Genomic DNA, 19,303 nt, shown 5'->3' on the forward strand with positions numbered 1-19,303 from the left:
GAAATTTCATTGAGCAATTGCATGGCTTCTGCAGTAGTTTTGCTCATTATTGATCCTCCTGATGCTGCATCAATCACATTTCTAGCATAGGGTTTAAGACCATAATAAAAAATATATAAAATGTCAAGATCTTGGATACCATGGTATGGTCATTTTCTTAGCATTGATTTTAATCGTTCCCATGCTTGGTATACAGATTCAGTATCTGTTTGCACAAAATTATTGATTTCTTGCTTCATTTTAAATGTTTTTGCAGGTGAAAAATATTTATTAAGAAATATCTGAGTCATTTGGTCCCATGTAGTGATTGAACCTCTTGGCAGACTTCGCAACCATATTTTGGCTTCATTTTTTAAAGAAAAAGGAAAAATCTGCAACCTGATAGCGTCTGTTGTGACTCCATTATACCTGCAAGTTTCAACTAATTCAAGAAAATCAATTAGATAGGTGTGAGGATCTTCACTCGCATCACCAGTAAATTGGCATGACTGCTGAATAGTTTGAATCAAGCCTGTGCGAATTTCAAAGTTATTTGCTGCAATTGATGGTCTCCTTACACTTGATTCTCCTTCAAAATGATTTGGCCTTGCATAATCTCTTAGTATTCTATCACGTCGCGGTGTCACTTCATCAAACTGTTCTTCTACTTGATGTGACGGGAGTTGGTTGTTGTTATTAAGTTCTTCGTTCTACATTTCATCTTGTGAAGAAATTTGAGATTGTGAAACCTGTTCTTTTCGCAACAACCGCAAGGATTTTTCAATTTCAGGATCGTATTAAACTAGTTCTCTCGAGGAGGAACGGGTCATACACTTCCTGAAATTTTAGCATAAAAGTCAAAATAATTAAAAACAAAAATCTCAAATTAGTAGTAAAACAATTAATTTGTAGTAGATTTTGTCAATCCCCGGCAACGGCGCCAAAAATTTGACGAGTATCTGGCGTATATTATTTAAACTCGTACTCTGTCAAATTGTAGTATAGAAAGATGTCGAACCCATAGAGATTGGTTTATCTATTCTACAGACGTTTCTTGTTTTAATTATTATTTAAGAAAATCCGAAAGAGTTGAGTTGTGAATTAACTAACTAAAAATGCACGAATAAAACAATAGAAAATATTTTATTTTTCACAAATATAATAAAAAGGTGTTGGGATCTTGACTTCACTTAATATTTCTATATAGTAGAATTATTATTCTTCAATTTCTATTTCTCAAAAATGTATAACTGCCTCTCACAATTACAAATATATATTATTACTTAAGTTGAATAATTAATCGCACTCCTTTAGGTTATACAATTAATCTTCAAACTAGTAATATTAAAGAACTAGAAATATATGATTGAACTAAAACACGCTCTTGTTAGTAAGTCATTTTCGGTTACCCTACTTGTTATAACTGATTATTACATTATTCGCCTCTCTTGATTACAAATAAATGTAAAATTAATTATAACATAAAAGAGATAGATGTTACTAAATAAATATTAATATTTATCAATACTATATTTAACTATATTATTTTCTTCTGCCTCTCTCGATTACAAAATTAATAAATAGTTAATATGTAATACAAGATGGATAGATGTTAATAAATTAAATAACTTCTAACTGTAAAAGCAGATAAAAGTTAAATAAATTCTAGCTCAAGCATGTGAATTTGAGGAATAATATCAACTATTATATAGAAATATTAAGATCTGTCTTTCTCCAAACACAAGAAAAGTTACTCCATACTGGAGCTAATACTGCTAATAAAAATATTCTTGTCCATTAGATAAGAAAATAGAAAGAAATATTCAGAAAGAATAATTCCCCCTATTTAATTAAAAACAGGATATAGAGTAACTTTCAAAGCTAAGATTTATTAGGAACTAGAAATAAAAGCCACTGTAATGACTGGATAAAAATTCACAGAACTGAACAGTTGACTGAAATGCAAAGGAAAGACTCTGAAATGGATTTTTGTTGTCTGCTGAGCTCCCCCCTCTTCTTCTTCATCATATGCTTTTATAATCAAACCAAAACAAGTTGGTTTGGTTATAACCACTTGTTTTGGTTATGAAAGATTCTTTTATTTTTTGAATCTGGTTACGGCCACTTTGTTGTATGGTAGATGGATTTTATGCCGCCCGTATTTTGTCGTAGCTTGTTTCCCTTTTTTTTTTCTTAAAGTTTTATTGCTTATGCACCAATTCTTCTCGTAGCATTTCCTGCGCAATCAAATTAAATTTGTGAAAGAAACATGATAATTTTTATACTTTTGCGAGGAAAGTGATATATTAAAATCAGGTAAAATGTACTTATCAGAAACCTACTCAATTATCAAAAACCAAGAAATCTAAGGAAAAAAGGCCCAATGCGGACCGTGCAAAGTTGAATGCGGCCGCATTAGGTGTTTCGGAGAGTTGGTAAATTAGGCAAGAACAAGCGCGGCCGCGGTACACATCTCGCGGTCCGCGGTCATGAGATTCAGAGAGATGAATGTTTGCAAGCCAACGCCATGCAGTTCGCGGTCGTGATTGCGCGGACCGCGCCAGCTCCCTCCGCGGTTGCGGTCCATTCTACGCGGTTTGTGGAGTCCAAGGTCAGAGAAGCAAGAGCCCAGTGTGACTACGTTCTATTTAGTGCGGCCCGCACTGACCCTGCAGGGGTATTTTTGTCCAGTTTTTCCAGCCTAGTATAAGTAAAATATTTTACCATTTTTTAGGTAATCAGATATATCAGACAAGGGCTACGCTCGTGCGAACGAATTTTGTAGCCATTTTTGGCACTTTTGCTTTACATTTACAATAGATTCTTGTAGTTTAATTTTAGCAATTAATTAATATGCTTAGTTCTTCATCTATTTCTTTATTTTCTTCTCCAAGCATGAGTAGCTAAACCCATCAGCTAGGGTTATGGCTCAATCCTAGTGTGGGTAATTGATGGGTGTTGCCATCTAATATTAGATTGACTATGGGTGTTTGCTATTTGGGTTGATTTTATGTTTTAATCTAGAATTGGTTGTTGCAAACACTGATTCAAGCTTTGTGGGTTTAACTCTTCTTGAGAAAGAGAGTCTATGACCTCAAAATTGACCCAACAAGGAATTGGGATGGACTCATGAGAAATGGTAGTCCCAATTAACGGATTAAATCTTGAGAGAGTAATTACCCTACTTGAACCCTAGTTGCTTGGTCTAATTTGCCTACCTATTTGGTCTCGAGAGAGTCAATTGGGCAAATTCACTTTCTCTACCGAGAGGTGTGAGAGTGGGTAAAATTGTGCAACGGTTATAGCATAAGCCCCAATTATGTCAATCGAACCTTAGTAACATCTACCCGTCAATTAGCCACCTAGGTAGTGTCACGACCCTAGTGCCCTTCTTCCTATTAGATATAACTTAGCAATATTCTCGTAGCATAATTTAGTGTTAATCAATAGTTTTATAAAAATAATTATAATTCAAAAACTCAAAAATGTTTGAAGTGACATTAGGAGTACAAACACATCTCTAGGCTAGACAGACAATCCAACTCCACTACTAGCTCCTTGAGGAAATCGATCCCGACCCTCATATCGGGTAAAAGCTATTGCGACCCGCTCTTCCTACCTTAGTGTAGCGTCGAGTTGGTAGCGATCAGGCATGCAACCCGCTCCCATTTCATATATTACCGATGCAGGCGTGCAACCCGCTCCTATTTCATTTATCAACACCAATCATAAAAGAATCCTGGTAAGGGAACAATAGCAATATAACAACATCCCGGCAAGGGAACAATAATATTACAACAACATCCTGGCGAGGGAACAATAATATCACAACAAACATCCCGGCAAGGGAACAATAATATCCCGACAAGGGAACAATAATACCACAACAACATCCGGCAAGGGAACAATAATGATAACCCTCATATGAAGCACAACAAACCACGACGGAGTCATAACAATTACAATACAGGACTCACGGGCATGCTTGACACCGACGTATAGATACTCGTCACCATGCCTATACGCCGTACTCCACAGTTAACACATAGCAAATAAGAAACCCCTCCTAATCCCTTAAGCTAAGTGTCACGACCCGAATTTCCCACCCTCAGGAGTCGTGATGGCGCCTACCAATGAGAGCTAGACAAGCCAATCCTTAACGGCTTACTTCATTAACAATTACTCCTTTTAACAATTATCAACGATAGCATGAAAGCAACGAAATTAAATAAATAAGCGGAAGACTTAAGTTTAAAGAAACTGAACAATAATGCGAGAATCAACATATGCCTCTACCCAAGAACTGGCGTCACATTACTCACGAACTTCTAAAAACTAAATACAACCGTTTGAAAGGAAATATAAATTGTTTGTCTCGAATATATGAAATAACAGACGGAAATAAAAGATAGAGGAGACGTCGGGCCTGTGAACGCCTGCAAGGCTACCTCAGTGTCTCACTGGACTGAAGGTTGGCTCCCGTGCTACTGCTGCTGTCCAAAACCTGGATCTGTGCAAAAGAGCACAGAGCATAGTATCAGCACAACCGACCCCATGTGTTGGTAAGTGTCTGGCCTAACCCCGGCGAGGTAGTGACGAGGCTTGGACCAGACTCCAGATAAACCTGTACAGTTATATAATATATGGCGGAAAATTAAACAAGTAATAAGCAATTAAAGCTGGGGAAGGGAAAACATGCTTCGGGGATAGCAGTTAAAAAGGAATAACAGGGAATAATAAGGAAGCTAGCACTATAACTTCTATCACAAATGAAGAAAATAAAGGCAACTTTCACTTTCAGTTTCCTCTTGTTGCAGGCGTGCAACCCGATCCCATTTCTCATATCTCGTGGTAGGCGTACCACCCGCTCCTATTTCATTCTATCTCGTGGTAGGCGTACCACCCGCTCCCATTTCATTATATTTTGTGGTAGGCGTACCACCAGCTCCCATTTCATAATATCTGGTGGTAGGCGTACCACTCGCTCCCGTTTCATAATATCTTGTGTTAGGCGTACCACCCGCTCCCATTTCATAATATCTTGTGGTAGGCATACCACCCGCTCCCATTTCATAATATCTTGTGGTAGGCGTACCACCCGCTCGCATTTCATAATATCTTGTGGTAGGCGTACCACCCACTCCCATTTCAGTTCACCACACAATCACAAGAAATCCCGGCAAGGGATCATAAGTAATATAATAACTTCCCGGCAAGGGAACAGGGATATCGAAATAGTCATCCCGGCAAGGGAGAATCAGCTATAACCAATCTCACTTTGCTAGTACTCAGTTCAATTAATGGAAATACTTAATCATAGAGAATCATTAATTAAAGTATACAAGGTGTCATTCAAAAACATAACAACTTTCAAGTTAAGACCCACGGTCATGTTTGACACCAACGTATAGATACTCGTCACCATGCCTATACGTCGTACTCAACAAGAAGCAAGTAGCAAATATGACTCAACTCCTAATCCCTCAAGCTAGGGTTAAACCAAACACTTACCTCGATGCCTTGAACACTACTCAAGTCTCAATTATAGCTTTACCTCTTGATTCCACCACGAATCCGCTCGAATCTAGTCATAAGTTACTTAATCACATTAATAAATGCTAAATAAATCAACCCCAATGCATGAAAATGAGTTTTCCAAAGTTTTACCCAAAAGTAAAAATTCACCCCCGGGCCCACGTGGTCGAAACCCGAGGTTCAGACCTAAACCCGATTACGCATTCCCCCACAAATTCAAATATATGGTTTGTTTTGAAATCGGACCTCAAATTGAGGTCCAAATCCACAATTTTAGAAAAACCTAGGTTCTACCCAACTCACCCAATTTCCCCATGAAATTCTTTGATTTGAAGTTGAAATCATGTTAAAAGATGTTAAGAATTGAAGAAAATAAGTTAGAAATCACTTACCAATCGTTTCGAAAAAGAAGAGTTGTTTGGAAAATCGCCTCTTATGTTTTGGGGTTTTGAAAAGTGTAAAATGACTGAAATTCACGAGTATTTATACCCCTCTGAAGTTCCCACCGCGGACCGCGCGAGAAGAACCGCAGTCGCGCAGGCTTCCTGAAGGCCTGCGGATCTATGCCACGCACGGACCGCACAAAGCCGACTGCGGCCGTGCAGCACCCACCACGGACCGCGCAAAGGCGACCGCGGCCGCATGTGTTTCCTCGCGGGTCGCGCAAAAGGGTTCAGAGACCTGTCAAAATTCCTGAACCTGCAACATCTGATCTTTTAAAGCCTAAGGCATCCCGGAACCAAATAGAAACTCACCTGAGCCCTCGAAACTCTAAACCAAGCATGCACACTACCTCAAAAATACCCTACGAACATATTCGTGTGATCACATCACCAATATAACATCATGAACATCGAATTGAGCCTTATGGTCAATGAAATTTCTCCAAAATTCCTTTCAAACATCAATTTCCGAATTAGGGTCCGGATCGCGTCAAACGACGTCGTTTTCAACCAAGTTTCACCGGAATGACTCAAGTCATATATAAGACCTGTACCGGGCGCCGGAACCAAAATACGGGCCCGATACCAACACGTTCTGATCAAATTTCATTTCAAATTTGTTTTTTTTTCTTTAAACATTTTCAGAAAATAATTTCACTTAAAAAATTCATAACTCGGGCTTGGGACCTCGGAATTCGATTCCAGGCATATGCCCATATCCCATATTTTCCTACGGACCCTTCGGGACCATCAAATCATAGGTCCGGGTCCGTTTACCCAAAATATTGACCGGAGTCAAACTTATTCATTTCGAGGTAAAAACTTAGAAATTTTCACAAGATTTCACGTTTAAGCTTTCCGGCTATGCGCCCAGACTGCGCACACAAATCGAGGCGACTCTAAATGAGGTTTTCAGGGCCTCGGAAACACAGATTTCAATTAGAAATAGGTGATGACCCTTTTGGGTCCTCACATTCTCCACCTCTAAAACAATTGTTCGTCCTCGAATGGACAGAAGAAGGAAGTGCCTGAGTCGGGGGAAAGATGGGGATACCGGTCCCACATATCGGACTCGGACTCCCAGGTCGATGCCTCAGGGGGCTGACCTCTCCACTGAACACGAACCGAAGGAAAACTCTTCGACCTCAGCTAGCGAACCAGTCGGTCTAGAATAGCCACCGGTTCCTCCTCATATGACAAATCCTTGTCCAACTGGACAGTGCTGAAATCTAACACGTGGGATGGATCGCCGTGATATTTCCGAAGCATGGACACATGAAACACTGGATGCACGGATGATAAGCTAGGCGGAAATGCAAGTCTATAAGCCACCTCTCCCACTCGATCAAGGATCTCAAAAGGACCAATGAACCTAGGGCTAAGCTTGCCCTTCTTCCCGAATCTCATCACGCCCTTCATAGGCGATACTCGGAGCAATACCAACTTACCAACCATAAAGGCTACATCTCGAACCTTACGATCTGCATAGCTCTTTTGCCTGGACTGAGCTGTATGAAGTCTATCTTGAATAATCCTGACCTTGTCCAAGGCCTCCTGAACCAAATCTGTACCCAACAACTGAGCCTCTCCCGGCTCAAACCATCCAACCGGAGATCGACACCGCCTACCATATAAAGCCTCATAAGGAGCCATCTGGATACTCGACTGGTAGATGTTGTTGTAGGCAAACTCTACTAAAGGAAAGAACTGATCCCACGAACCTCCAAAGTCAATAACACAAGCTCGGAGCATATCCTCCAATATCTGAATAGTCCGCTCGGACTGTCCATCCGTCTGAGGATGAAATGCTGTACTCAACTCAACCTGGGTGCCTAACCCTCGCTGAACTGCTCTCCAGAAACGCGAGGTGAACTGCGTACCTCGGTCTGAAATGATAGATATCGGCACACCATGAAGACGAATAATCTCCCGGATATAGATCTCAGCTAACCTCTCGGACAAATAGGAGACTACCACAAGAATGAAATGCGCTGACTTGGTCAGCCTATCAATAATGACCCAAACTATATCGAACTTCTTCCGGGTCAACGGAAGTCCAGTAACGAAGTCCATAGTGATTCTCTCCCACTTCCACTCGGGAAGCTCAATCTTCTGAAATAAACCACCAGGCCTCTGATGCTCATACTTAACCTTCTGACAATTCAAACAGCAAGCCACATAGGCAATGATATCCTTCTTCATTCTACGCTACCAATAATGTTGTCGCAAATTGTGATACATCTTCGCGGCACCCGGATGGATAGAGTACCGGGAACTATGGGCCTCCTCTAAAATCAACTCTCGAAGCCCATCCACATTAGGCACACAAACTCGACCCTGCAATCTCAGAACTCCATCATCACCTAAGGTAACCTGCTTGGCACTCCCACACCGCACTGTGTCTCTAAGGACACACAAATGGGGATCATCAAGCTGCCGATCACGGATACGCCCCAATAACGAAGAACGAGTGACCATGCAAGCTAATACTCGACTAGGCTCAGAAATATCCAACCTCACAAATCGATTGGCCAAAGCCTGAACATCCAAAGCAAGCGGCCTCTCACCGACTGGAATATAAGCAAGACTGCCCATACTGGCTGACTTTCTACTCAAAGTATCGGCCACCACGTTGGCCTTTCCCGGGTGATATAGGATAGTGATGTCATAATCTTTCAACAACTCCAACCACCTCCTCTGCATCAAATTCAACTCCTTTTGGTTGAACAAATACTGAAGACTCTTATGATTCGTGAACACCTCACATGCCACGCCATACAGGTAATGCCTCCAAATCTTTAATGCGTGAACAATGGCTGCCAACTCCAAATCATGCACTGGATAGTTTTTCTCATGAACCTTCAACTTCCTTGAAGGATAGGCAATGACCTTGACATCCTACATCAACACTGCACCAAGTCCAATGCGAGATGCATCACAATAAACGGTGTAAGGCCCTGAACCTGTGGGCAAAACTAATACCGGTGCTGTAGTCAAGGCTGTCTTGAGCCTCTGAAAGCTCGTCTCACACTCGTCCAACCATCTGAACTAGGCACCCTTCTGGGTCAACTTGGTCATCGGGGCTGCAAAAGATGAGAACCCCTCCACAAACCGACGATAGTAGCCTGCCAATCCCAAGAAACTCTGAATCTCTATAGCTGATGCTGGTCTAGGCCAGTTCTTGACTGCCTCAATCTTCTTTGGATCAACCTGAATACCCTCTGCTGATACAACGTGACCCAGGAATGCCACTGAACTCAACCAGAACTCACACTTAGAACTTAGCATATAACTAACTATCCTTCAGAGTCTAAAGAACCACTCGGAGGTGTTGCCCGTGCTCCTCCTGGCTGCGGGAATATATCAGGATATCATCAATAAAGACTATCACAAACAAGTCCAAATAAGGCCTGAACACTCGATTCATCAACTCTATAAACGTTGTTGGGGCATTGGTCAACCCGAATGACATAACCAAGAACTCATAATGCCCGTACCGAGTGCGGAAAGCTGTTTTAGGGACATCAGATTCCCTAATTCTCAACTGATGGTAGCCAGATCTCAAGTCAATCCTTGAAAATACCTTGGCACCCTGAAGCTGCTCGAATAAATCATCAATCCTCGGCAGTGGATACTTATTCTTGATCGCAACCTTGTTCAATTGCTGGTAATCAATGCACATCCTCATCGAACCATCCTTTTCTTCACAAACAACACCGGCGCACCCCAAGACAAAACGTTGGGTCTAATGAAACCCTTCTCAAGTAAATCCTGCAACTGTTCCTATAACTCTTTCAACTCCGGCGGGGCCATACGATACGACGGGATAGAAATGGGTTGGGTGCCTGGAGTCAAATTAATGCAAAAATCGATATCCTTGTCGGGCAACATACCTGGCAGGTCTGAAGGAAAAACCTCAGGAAATTCCCGAACAATGGGTACAGAATGAATAGAAGAGACCTCCACACTAGAATCGCGAACATAAGCCAAATCGGCCAAACACCCCTTCTCGACCATACGTCAAGCCTTCACATAAGAGATAACACTACGGGTAGAATGACCAGGGGTCCCTCTCCACTCTAAATGGGGAAAAGCTGGTAAGTCTAAGGTCACGGTCTTAGCATGGCAATCCAAGATAGCATGGTATGGGGATAACCAATCCATTCCCAATATAAAATCGAAGTCGACCATGTCTAAAAGCAACAAACCAACACGGGTCTCAAGACCCCCAAACACTACAATACAAGAACGATGAACTCGGTCGACCACAATAGAATCACCCACCGGAGTAGATACATAAACAGGAGTACTCAATGAATCACTAGGCACGACTAGGCACGGTGCAAAATAAGTTGACACATACGAATACGTAGACCCTGGATCAACTAGCACTAAAGCATCTCTATCACAAACCAGTATAGTACCTGTAATGACTACATCTGAATACTCAGCCTTGGGCCTGGCTGGAAGTGCATAACATCGGGGCTGGGCCCCACCACCCTGAACTGCCTTTTTGGGATGGCCTGCTACTGGTTGGCCTCCACCTCTGGCGGCTTGAGCTCCACCTCTAGGACCTCTACCTCCACCTCTAACACCTCTACCCCCACCTGTAACTAGCTGGGCAGGCTGTAGAACACCTGGTGCCTGTACCATAGCACGAGAACCCTGATGCGAAAAACTGCTTGGAGCTCGAGGGAAATACCTAGCAATGTGCCTCGTGTCGCCACAAGTAAAATAAGCCCTCGGTTGCTGGGGCTGATGACCCTGGAAACTCTGAAGAGGCGGTGCACTGATAGGTGCTGATGGTGCATTGTAAGGCAGTTGATCAGAATAGTGCATATGAGAACCACGACCACCTGAAGTACCATAGGAGACCTGAAGAGCTGACTAAAAGGGCCTAAGAGGATGGCCTCTACCATATGAATCTCTACCTCCAAACGAAGTACCACTGAATCTACCTGAATGACCGGGCCGCTTATCCGACCCATGACCACCTCCCTGTAACAGAACCATCTCAACTCTACAGGCCACATTGGCCGCCTCCTGAAATGTAATCTCACTCCCGGCCTCCTTGGCCATCTGAAGACGAATCGGCTGAATAAGACCATCAATAAATCTCCTCACCCTCTCTCTCTCGGTGGGAAGTATGACAAGAGCATGGCGAGCTAGATGAATGAACCTGGTCTCATACTGAGTGACCATCATGGAACCCTGCTGAAGGCACTCAAACTGCCTCCGATAAGCTTCTCTCTGCGTCACGGGGAGAAACTTCTCCAGAAACAACACTGAAAACTTCTCCCATGTCAAAGATAGCGATCAGGCTGGTCTCGCTAAGCAATAATCCCTCCACCAAGTCTTGGTGGATCCAGATAAGTGAAATGCAGCGAAATCAACCCCATTGGTCTCAACAATGCCCATGTTTGTGAGAACCTCGTGGCAGCTGTATAGGAAATCCTAGGGATCCTCAGAAGGAGCTCCGCTGAAAGTAGTAGTAAAGAGCTGGGTGAATCTGTCCACAAAGCACCGGCGAACATAGTCGCTCCATCGTAGGTCTGAGCCACTACATCCGGCTGTACTGACACCGCTGGCTGAACCGCTAGAACCTGAATCTAGGGAGCTACCTGCTCCGGAGTGCGTGTAGCAGGAGTCTGAGCCCCTCCTCCAGCCTGAGAAGTGGCTGGTGCTACAGGAAGCAAACCTGCTCGGGTTACACTCTCCATAAGGCCCACCAATCGAACCAGAGCGTCCTGAAGAACTGGGGTAGCGATAAACCCCTCTAGGACCTGAGTTGGGCCCACCGGAACTGTTGGGGCTGGAACCTCCTCCTCAAAATCAACCTGAGGCTCCGCCACTGGTGCCGCTGCTCGGGGCTGAGCTCTGCCCCTACCTCGGCCTCTAGCACGGCCTCGGCCTCGCCCTCTACCCCTAGTGGGAGCTGTTGTAGGGGGCTCGGGCTGCTGAGCAGTAGATGAGGAAGCGCATGTTCTCGCCATCTGCGAAGAACAGAGTAGAAGTTCAATTAGCATTTGAGGAACAAATCTGCACGACAAGAAGAACAAAAGTGAAGTTTTCCTAAGTCGGTAGCCTCTGGGGATAAATACAGACGTCTCTGTACCAATCCCTTAGACTTTACTGAGCTTGTCCATGAGTTGTGAGCCCTATGTAACCTAGAGCTCTGATACCAACTTGTCACGATCCGGATTTCCCACCCTCAGGAGTCGTGATGGCGCCTACTAATAAGAGCTAGGAAAGCTAATCCTTAACGGCTTACTTCATTAACAATTACTCCTTTTAACAATTATCAGTGATAGCATTAAAGCAATGGAATTAAATAAATAAGCGGAAGACTTAAGTTTAAAGAAACTGAACAATAATGCGAAAATCAACAAAAGCCTCTACCCAAGAACTGGTGTCACATTACTCACGAACTTCTAAGAGTACTAAATACAACTGTTAGAAAGGAAATATAAACTGTTTGTCTCGAATATATGAGATAACATACAGAAATAAAAGATAGAGGAGACGTCGGGCCTGTGAACGCCTGCAAGGCTACCTCAGTGTCTCACTAGACTGAAGGCTGGCTCCCGCGCTACTGCTGTTGTCCAAAACCTGGATTTGTGCAAAAGAGCACAGAGCGTAGTATCAGCACAACCGACCCCATGTGCTGGTAAGTGCCTGGCCTAACCCCGGCGAGGTAGTGACGAGGCTAGGACCAGACTCCTGATAAACCTGTACAGTTATATAATATATGGCGGAAAAGTAAACAAGTAATAAGCAATTAAAGCTGGGGAAGGGAAAAAATGCTTCGGGGATAGCAGTTAAAAGAGAATAACAGGGAATAATAAGGAAGCTAGCACAATAACTTCTATCACAAATGAAGAAAATAAAGGCAACTTTCACTTTCAGTTTCCTCTTGTTGCAGGCGTGCAATCCGATCCCATTTCTCATATCTCGTGTTAGGCATACCACCCGCTCCCATTTCATTCTATCTCGTGGTAGGCGTACCACCCGCTCCCATTTCATTATATCTTGTGGTAGGCGTACCATCCGCTCCCATTATATTTGGAGGTAGGCGTACCACCCGCTCCCATTTCATAATATCTTGTGGTAGGCGTACCACCCGCTCCCATTTCATAATATCTGGTGGTAGGCGTACCACCCGCTCCCATTTCATAATATCTTGTGGTAGGTGTACCACCCGCTCCCATTTCATAATATCTTGTGGTAGGCGTACCACCCACTCCCATTTCATAATATCTTGTGGTAGGCGTACCACCCGCTCCCATTTCATAATATCTTGTGGTAGGCGTACCACCCGCTCCCATTTCATAATATCTTGTGGTAGGCGTACCACCCGCTCCCATTTCATAATATCTTGTGGTAGGCGTACCACCCGCTCCCATTCCGGTTCACCACACAATCACAAGAAATCCCGACAAGGGAACAAGGATATCGAAATAGTCATCACGGCAAGGGAGAATCATCTATAACCAGTCTCACTTTGCTAGTACTCAGTTCAATTAATGGAAATACTTAATCATAGAGGATCATTAATTAAAGTATACAAGGTGTCATTCAAAAAACACAACAACTTTCAAGTTAAGACTCACGGACATGCTTGACACCAACGTATAGATACTCGTCATCATGCCTATATGTTGTCGCACCTCCTTTTTCCGCCCCCGCGAGGGGCGAAGGGGAGTTTTCTCCAATTAAAGGACAGTCGAAACGGGATTTGTTTGTTTGTTTCAGAGTCGCCACCTGGGAATTTTAAGGCGTCCCAAGTCACCGGTTTTAATCCCTGAATCGAGGAGAATATGACTCTGTTTGTTATTCTGCGAACCAGAAATCCTGAGTAAGGAATTCTGTTAATTCGGGAGAAGGTGTTAGGCATTCTCGAATTCCGTGGTTCTAGCACGGTCGCTTAACTGTTCTTATTCTTGGCTTAATTATCTTGATTTACTAAATACCCTTTTTTCTTGTTGTCTGATTTTATTACCGCTTTTGTTTAGATTGTTTACAATTATATAAACGAATCACGCGTACGTATATTTGTATTATATACCTTTTATAATTGTAGAGAATCGTGCCACGCATACGTGTACACAAAAAGGTTGATAGTATTTTTATATTTTTATTAAAAAAAATTTATTTGATATTCGAAATTGTGTTTAAAAATAAAATTAAGAACATTCGCCTTTCTTAAATAGTGAACCGCACATCTCGGGTTTTATAAAATTAATTTAATATCCTCCGACGAATTAAAATTTTGGCTCAAAGTTGTGCGAACGCATAATCTGAACTGCCTTTAAAAAATGTAATTTAGGCCACGCGAACGTATCCCTAATTTCACAAAATATTCTTGATAAAATTCTCTACAAATTGTTTATTGCATCCACTTATTTTTATATGAAAGCCATAGAGAAACATTGATTTAGACGTCTCTATATTTTCTTGAAAAGAATTCAAAAGTTATTATGTGTTGACCGCAAGTCTTATTTTACGCGTATGAATTATATTCCTCCAAGCCATTCAAATTTAAAGAGTAAAAATAAACAACGTGTGATTAATATTACCTTTTTCTCATAAATACAATATGTGTATACCCAAAAAATGAATGGCGTATAAAACTAAAAAAAATGATTCACAAAAGGAAGTGATGTTTTCGAAGAATTTTCATTATTCTATTTGTAGCAAACGCTATTTACACATTTTTGACTTAAAATGTTACAATTTATAAATCTCATCCTTCTTTTACACCACTTGTTTTTAGTCCGAGGTTATAATTATTTAGTTAATTTTGCTTACGAAGATTGAGTTTGAGATAAATAAACCATTTCTTATTCTCTGCCTATGCGAATATTTGCAAACACTAACTCTATATTTTGTAAAAAAAATCATCGACATTATTTCATACATTAAAAGAAATGAGTTGATCGCGTTCCTAAAATAACTATGCCATTTGTTATTAAGAAAGAGAACTAATCTACCAATTGATTTAATAAGACGACATCACATATAACGTAAACATACATCATGACCTGTTCGCAATATTCCAACATTGTAATAGTAATGGATTATATTAATTCCCCTTTCCACTATAGGTTATACACATAACCGTTATTACGCCATATACGAACAAAGTACGACTGACATCATCTAGCCTTAAACAAAATTGGATATTTGACAAAATAAGCTAGTAATGTAATTTCTGGGTATTTCTATACTATTCTTTACTTAGCTAACAATATCACAAGATTTGATTAATGGCCAATTTTCTGTCATGTTCCCTATCTCAACAATTCAAACAGTAAATGTTATCACTAGTCCTCAAAACATATAAGATTATCGTGGAATTTACTACTCCAGAAGGTTAATTAATTAACAGTTTATCATGTCAATTATACTACTATATTAATCAACTAAAACAAGACTGAAACTTAAACTAATAAAATTTAAATGAGTAGAAGACATCCTTATAATTCCAAACTTCATTTACTTGCCATGTTGAAGCTTTTCATGACATGAATTTACAGATATGTACCTGATATTGGAAGCAAAAGAAAATGATGATGAGAATCAGCGACAGTAATAACAATACAGCAACAACAGTCCAGCAGCAGTAACAATCCCAGGAACAGAGTTTGCAAACCAGTAGAACAGTAATCCCAAAAATAAAAGCTTCAAGCTTTGAATGAAACAACAACCATTAATACTAATTTCAAACAAAGAAAGAAAGCAGAAGATTTTTTAGTTTTTATTTTTATTTTGAAAGGTTAAGTATTTTCCGGAATTTTTCTTTCTCTTAAATGTTCATCCCTTTTTTCTCTCTTCTATTTTTCTTCCCAGATTCGTTTCTCTTATCTGTGTTTTTTTTCTCTCGTATCTGTGTGTCTATTTTTTTCTGTCTTCAAGACTTCTTATAACTCATCCCATAAATCTTTTAATTAATTAAAATCAATACTTTTTCTCTACCCAACTCATTATCTTCCCACTCATCCCCATTACATTAAATAAACATATCACACCACCCCATTTCATTTTGTCTCTCATGCCTAACATAAAATAATGCAAGATTCCCCATTTAATTTTTGTCTTGTCCCCCCTTTATATTAAATAACCATATCATAACCTACCCCATTTTATTTTGTCCCCCATGCTTCAAATTAAAAATTTCAAAATGTACAATTCCTAAACTACCCCTCCGACCTTACTGAAATTACTATTTTACCCCCGAAAGTACTATAAATTACCAAACTACCCATCAGCTATAACACATCAATTAATCAAACTTAACCAAAATATAGACAATATGATTAATTTCTAACAATGTTCAAACAACAAATTTCATGAACATGATTTCTTCAACATTTCAACAACAAATCACATGAACATGATTTCTTCAACATTTCAACAAAAAATCAAATGAACACAAATTGAACAACAAAGAACAACTAAAATTTGATTGAACAATATTTTAGCAACAAACAATCCTATTTTCGGATTCAACAACAACAACAAACAAGTATATTTAGATTTCTAAATTCAATAATATTGAACTTAAAATCAATTACAACAACATTACAACAAACAATTCCTATATTAAACTTAAACAAGATTATGAGACAAATTCAAGAAATAATCATAAGTGATAAACAAGAAATCAAACTATACAAATTTCGGATTCAAGAACAATCAAACAAAGTATGAACATGAATGAGTCTATTTTAACACAACAAACATGACGGATTAAATGATTAAATCAATATATTTCCTTCAACACAACTAAATTCTTTTTAGACAAATAACAAAACAAAACTTAACAATTATGAATTTAAACTTGAACTTAACAATATTAAAAAAAAAATACATAGAACACATGAAACAAATTAATTAAACTTCACTTTGTAGTTAACCAACATTAAACTAACAACTATTTACCTAAACAACAAAACAAACATGAAATAAACATGAAAAACAAATTAATTAATTTCCATTTTGAAATCTGAAAATTAATTTAACAAACAACACATGAACATGAACTAAAAATTAATTCAAACGATAAACAAAACAAACATTTGTTGATTTTAGATTCGAAAATATCAAAACAAAATACGGACAAAATAAAACTCAAAAACTACTAACCGGATTGAAACGACGAACAACGACCAAACAAACAACGAACTTGACGATGAACTCACGACGTACAGGATCTTCACTCGACGAAAAACCCTCGACCTTTGCCGGACTTTAACCGGACTGCCTTGCGTCGTCAACAACAGTACAATGGTGAGCAACCAAACGGCAGACTCATGGGGTCGTCGACGGCAGTACGCAGCAGCGAAGGAGACGACGTGAAGCAGCAGCAGTCCGAAGCAGCGAGCAGCAGCACGGCGCGGACAGCCATGGACGACGACATGGTCGACGTCGAAGCTCGTCCATGGCTGGACGTAGTAGAAGGCAGAAGAAGATGGAACGCAGCAACGACAGTGGCAGCAGCTGTCCGTCGAGGGGGACGACGGGGAGAAAAAGCAACATCGGCAGAAGCAGCGATGGGGAGGTTGACGATGAAGCAGTTGCGACAGGAGTGTTTGGACGTAAGGTTTGAGCTGGTCGACGAGCAAAACGCAGCAACAACGTTGCTCGTCAATGGCGGACGGTGGAGGGGTCTGGTTTTGGTGGAGATGGTGAAGTAGCCATTGATGGAGCTTGTCTTTCTTGAGGAAGAAGAAGAAAAAAAAAGATAGAAAAGGGGGGGGGGGTAGTTTAGTGTTTAGGGTTTTTGTCTTCTTTTTTTTGTTTTGTTTTGTTTTGTAAAATGTAAGACAAAGGGGTTTGGGTCTTTTGGGTTATGGACTGGGTCGACCCAGTTCGAAATGGACTGGGTCGTAGGGAAGATTGGGCCATTTTTTTGGGCCTGTGGCTTGAAATCGAAGAAGAGGCTCAATTCCAACTTTCTTTATATTTTCGCTCTCTTTTCTTCTTTTATTTCTCTAAAACTAAATTATAAAAATACTTAAACTATTATTAAGAATTAAATTAAGTTATAAAAGCGCAAATTAACTCCCAATAACAATTAACACACAATTAAGTAATAATTAAGCATAAAATTGTATATTTGGACATTAAATGCTAAAAATGCAAACGATGCCTATTTTTTGTAATTTTTTAATTTTTGTAAAACAAATTTAATTACTAACAACTGTAGAATTAAACCCTACATGCAAAATGCGACATATTTTTGTATTTTTTATTAATTTAGCAAATAAACATGCATAAACAAATACAAATAATTATTCAAAATATCACAAAATTGCACACCAAAGAAAAATCATTTTATTTTTTGAACTTTTTGGGAGTAATTCTCATATTGGGCAAAAATCACGTGCTTACAGCTGCCCCTCTTTGCCCGGAGACACGAAGGGTTTTCGTGCAAAGATAAAGCGAGCGATTTTTGCCTATCCGAGTACTCCGTGTGAAGCATTTTTTGAAAAAGATTTAACCGAACCTTTGCTTCAAAGGTTTCCTACATATCCTGGGCTAAACAGGAATCAGGTCAATGTAATTCGGGAAAATTTTGGTAGCTGGGACTACCGTGGGACTGCATTGTTACTGTTGTTGCATGCTATTACTACTGCTTACCGATCTCCTTATTACACCATGCTTAAAAGAAAACAAGAAGCTAGGCTAGAGTACAATTTGTTTTTGTTGTCTTGCTTCCTTGTCTGCTTGCATTTCTTCCGGTGCTTTTCTTCTTTTGACACATGTACTTGAGTTTGTACTGTGACCTCTTGTTGCAACCTTCTGCTTTCCGGTGCTGGGGATTTTTATTGTTTCCTGCTGGGGGTTCCTATTGTAATCCTCTGTTTTATTGTCCACTGACTTGATCTTGAATGTCCACTGATCTTGTACACATGTACTTGTGTTATCTGGGCGGGATCCCAACTTCAATACTTGAAAATTAAATACTTGAAATGTATGCCTCTGTTATCTGGGAGGGCTCCCAAGTTCAATGCTTGAAATGTAAAGACTGCAATGTATGCCTCTGTTGTCTGGGCGGGCTCCCAACTTCGACGCTTGAAATATAAAGACTGAAATGTATGCCTCTGTTATCTGGGCGGGCTCCCAACTTCAATGCTTGAAATGTAAAGACTGAATGTATGCCTCTGTTCTATGGGCGGGCTCCCAACTTCAACAACAACTTTTAAAAATAAGCGTCATTCCTCTCTTCAGGCGGGCTCCTGACTTCAACCAATACATCGACATTCCTTTCTTTAGGTTGGCAAGATTTCAACAACTTTTAAAAATGCCTTTCCTCTCTTCAGGCGGGCTCCTGACAATAACTT

The sequence above is a fragment of the Nicotiana tabacum genome, chromosome 3 (genome assembly GCF_000715075.1).
Source record: "Nicotiana tabacum cultivar K326 chromosome 3, ASM71507v2, whole genome shotgun sequence".
In the NCBI taxonomy this organism is placed as follows: domain Eukaryota; kingdom Viridiplantae; phylum Streptophyta; class Magnoliopsida; order Solanales; family Solanaceae; genus Nicotiana; species Nicotiana tabacum.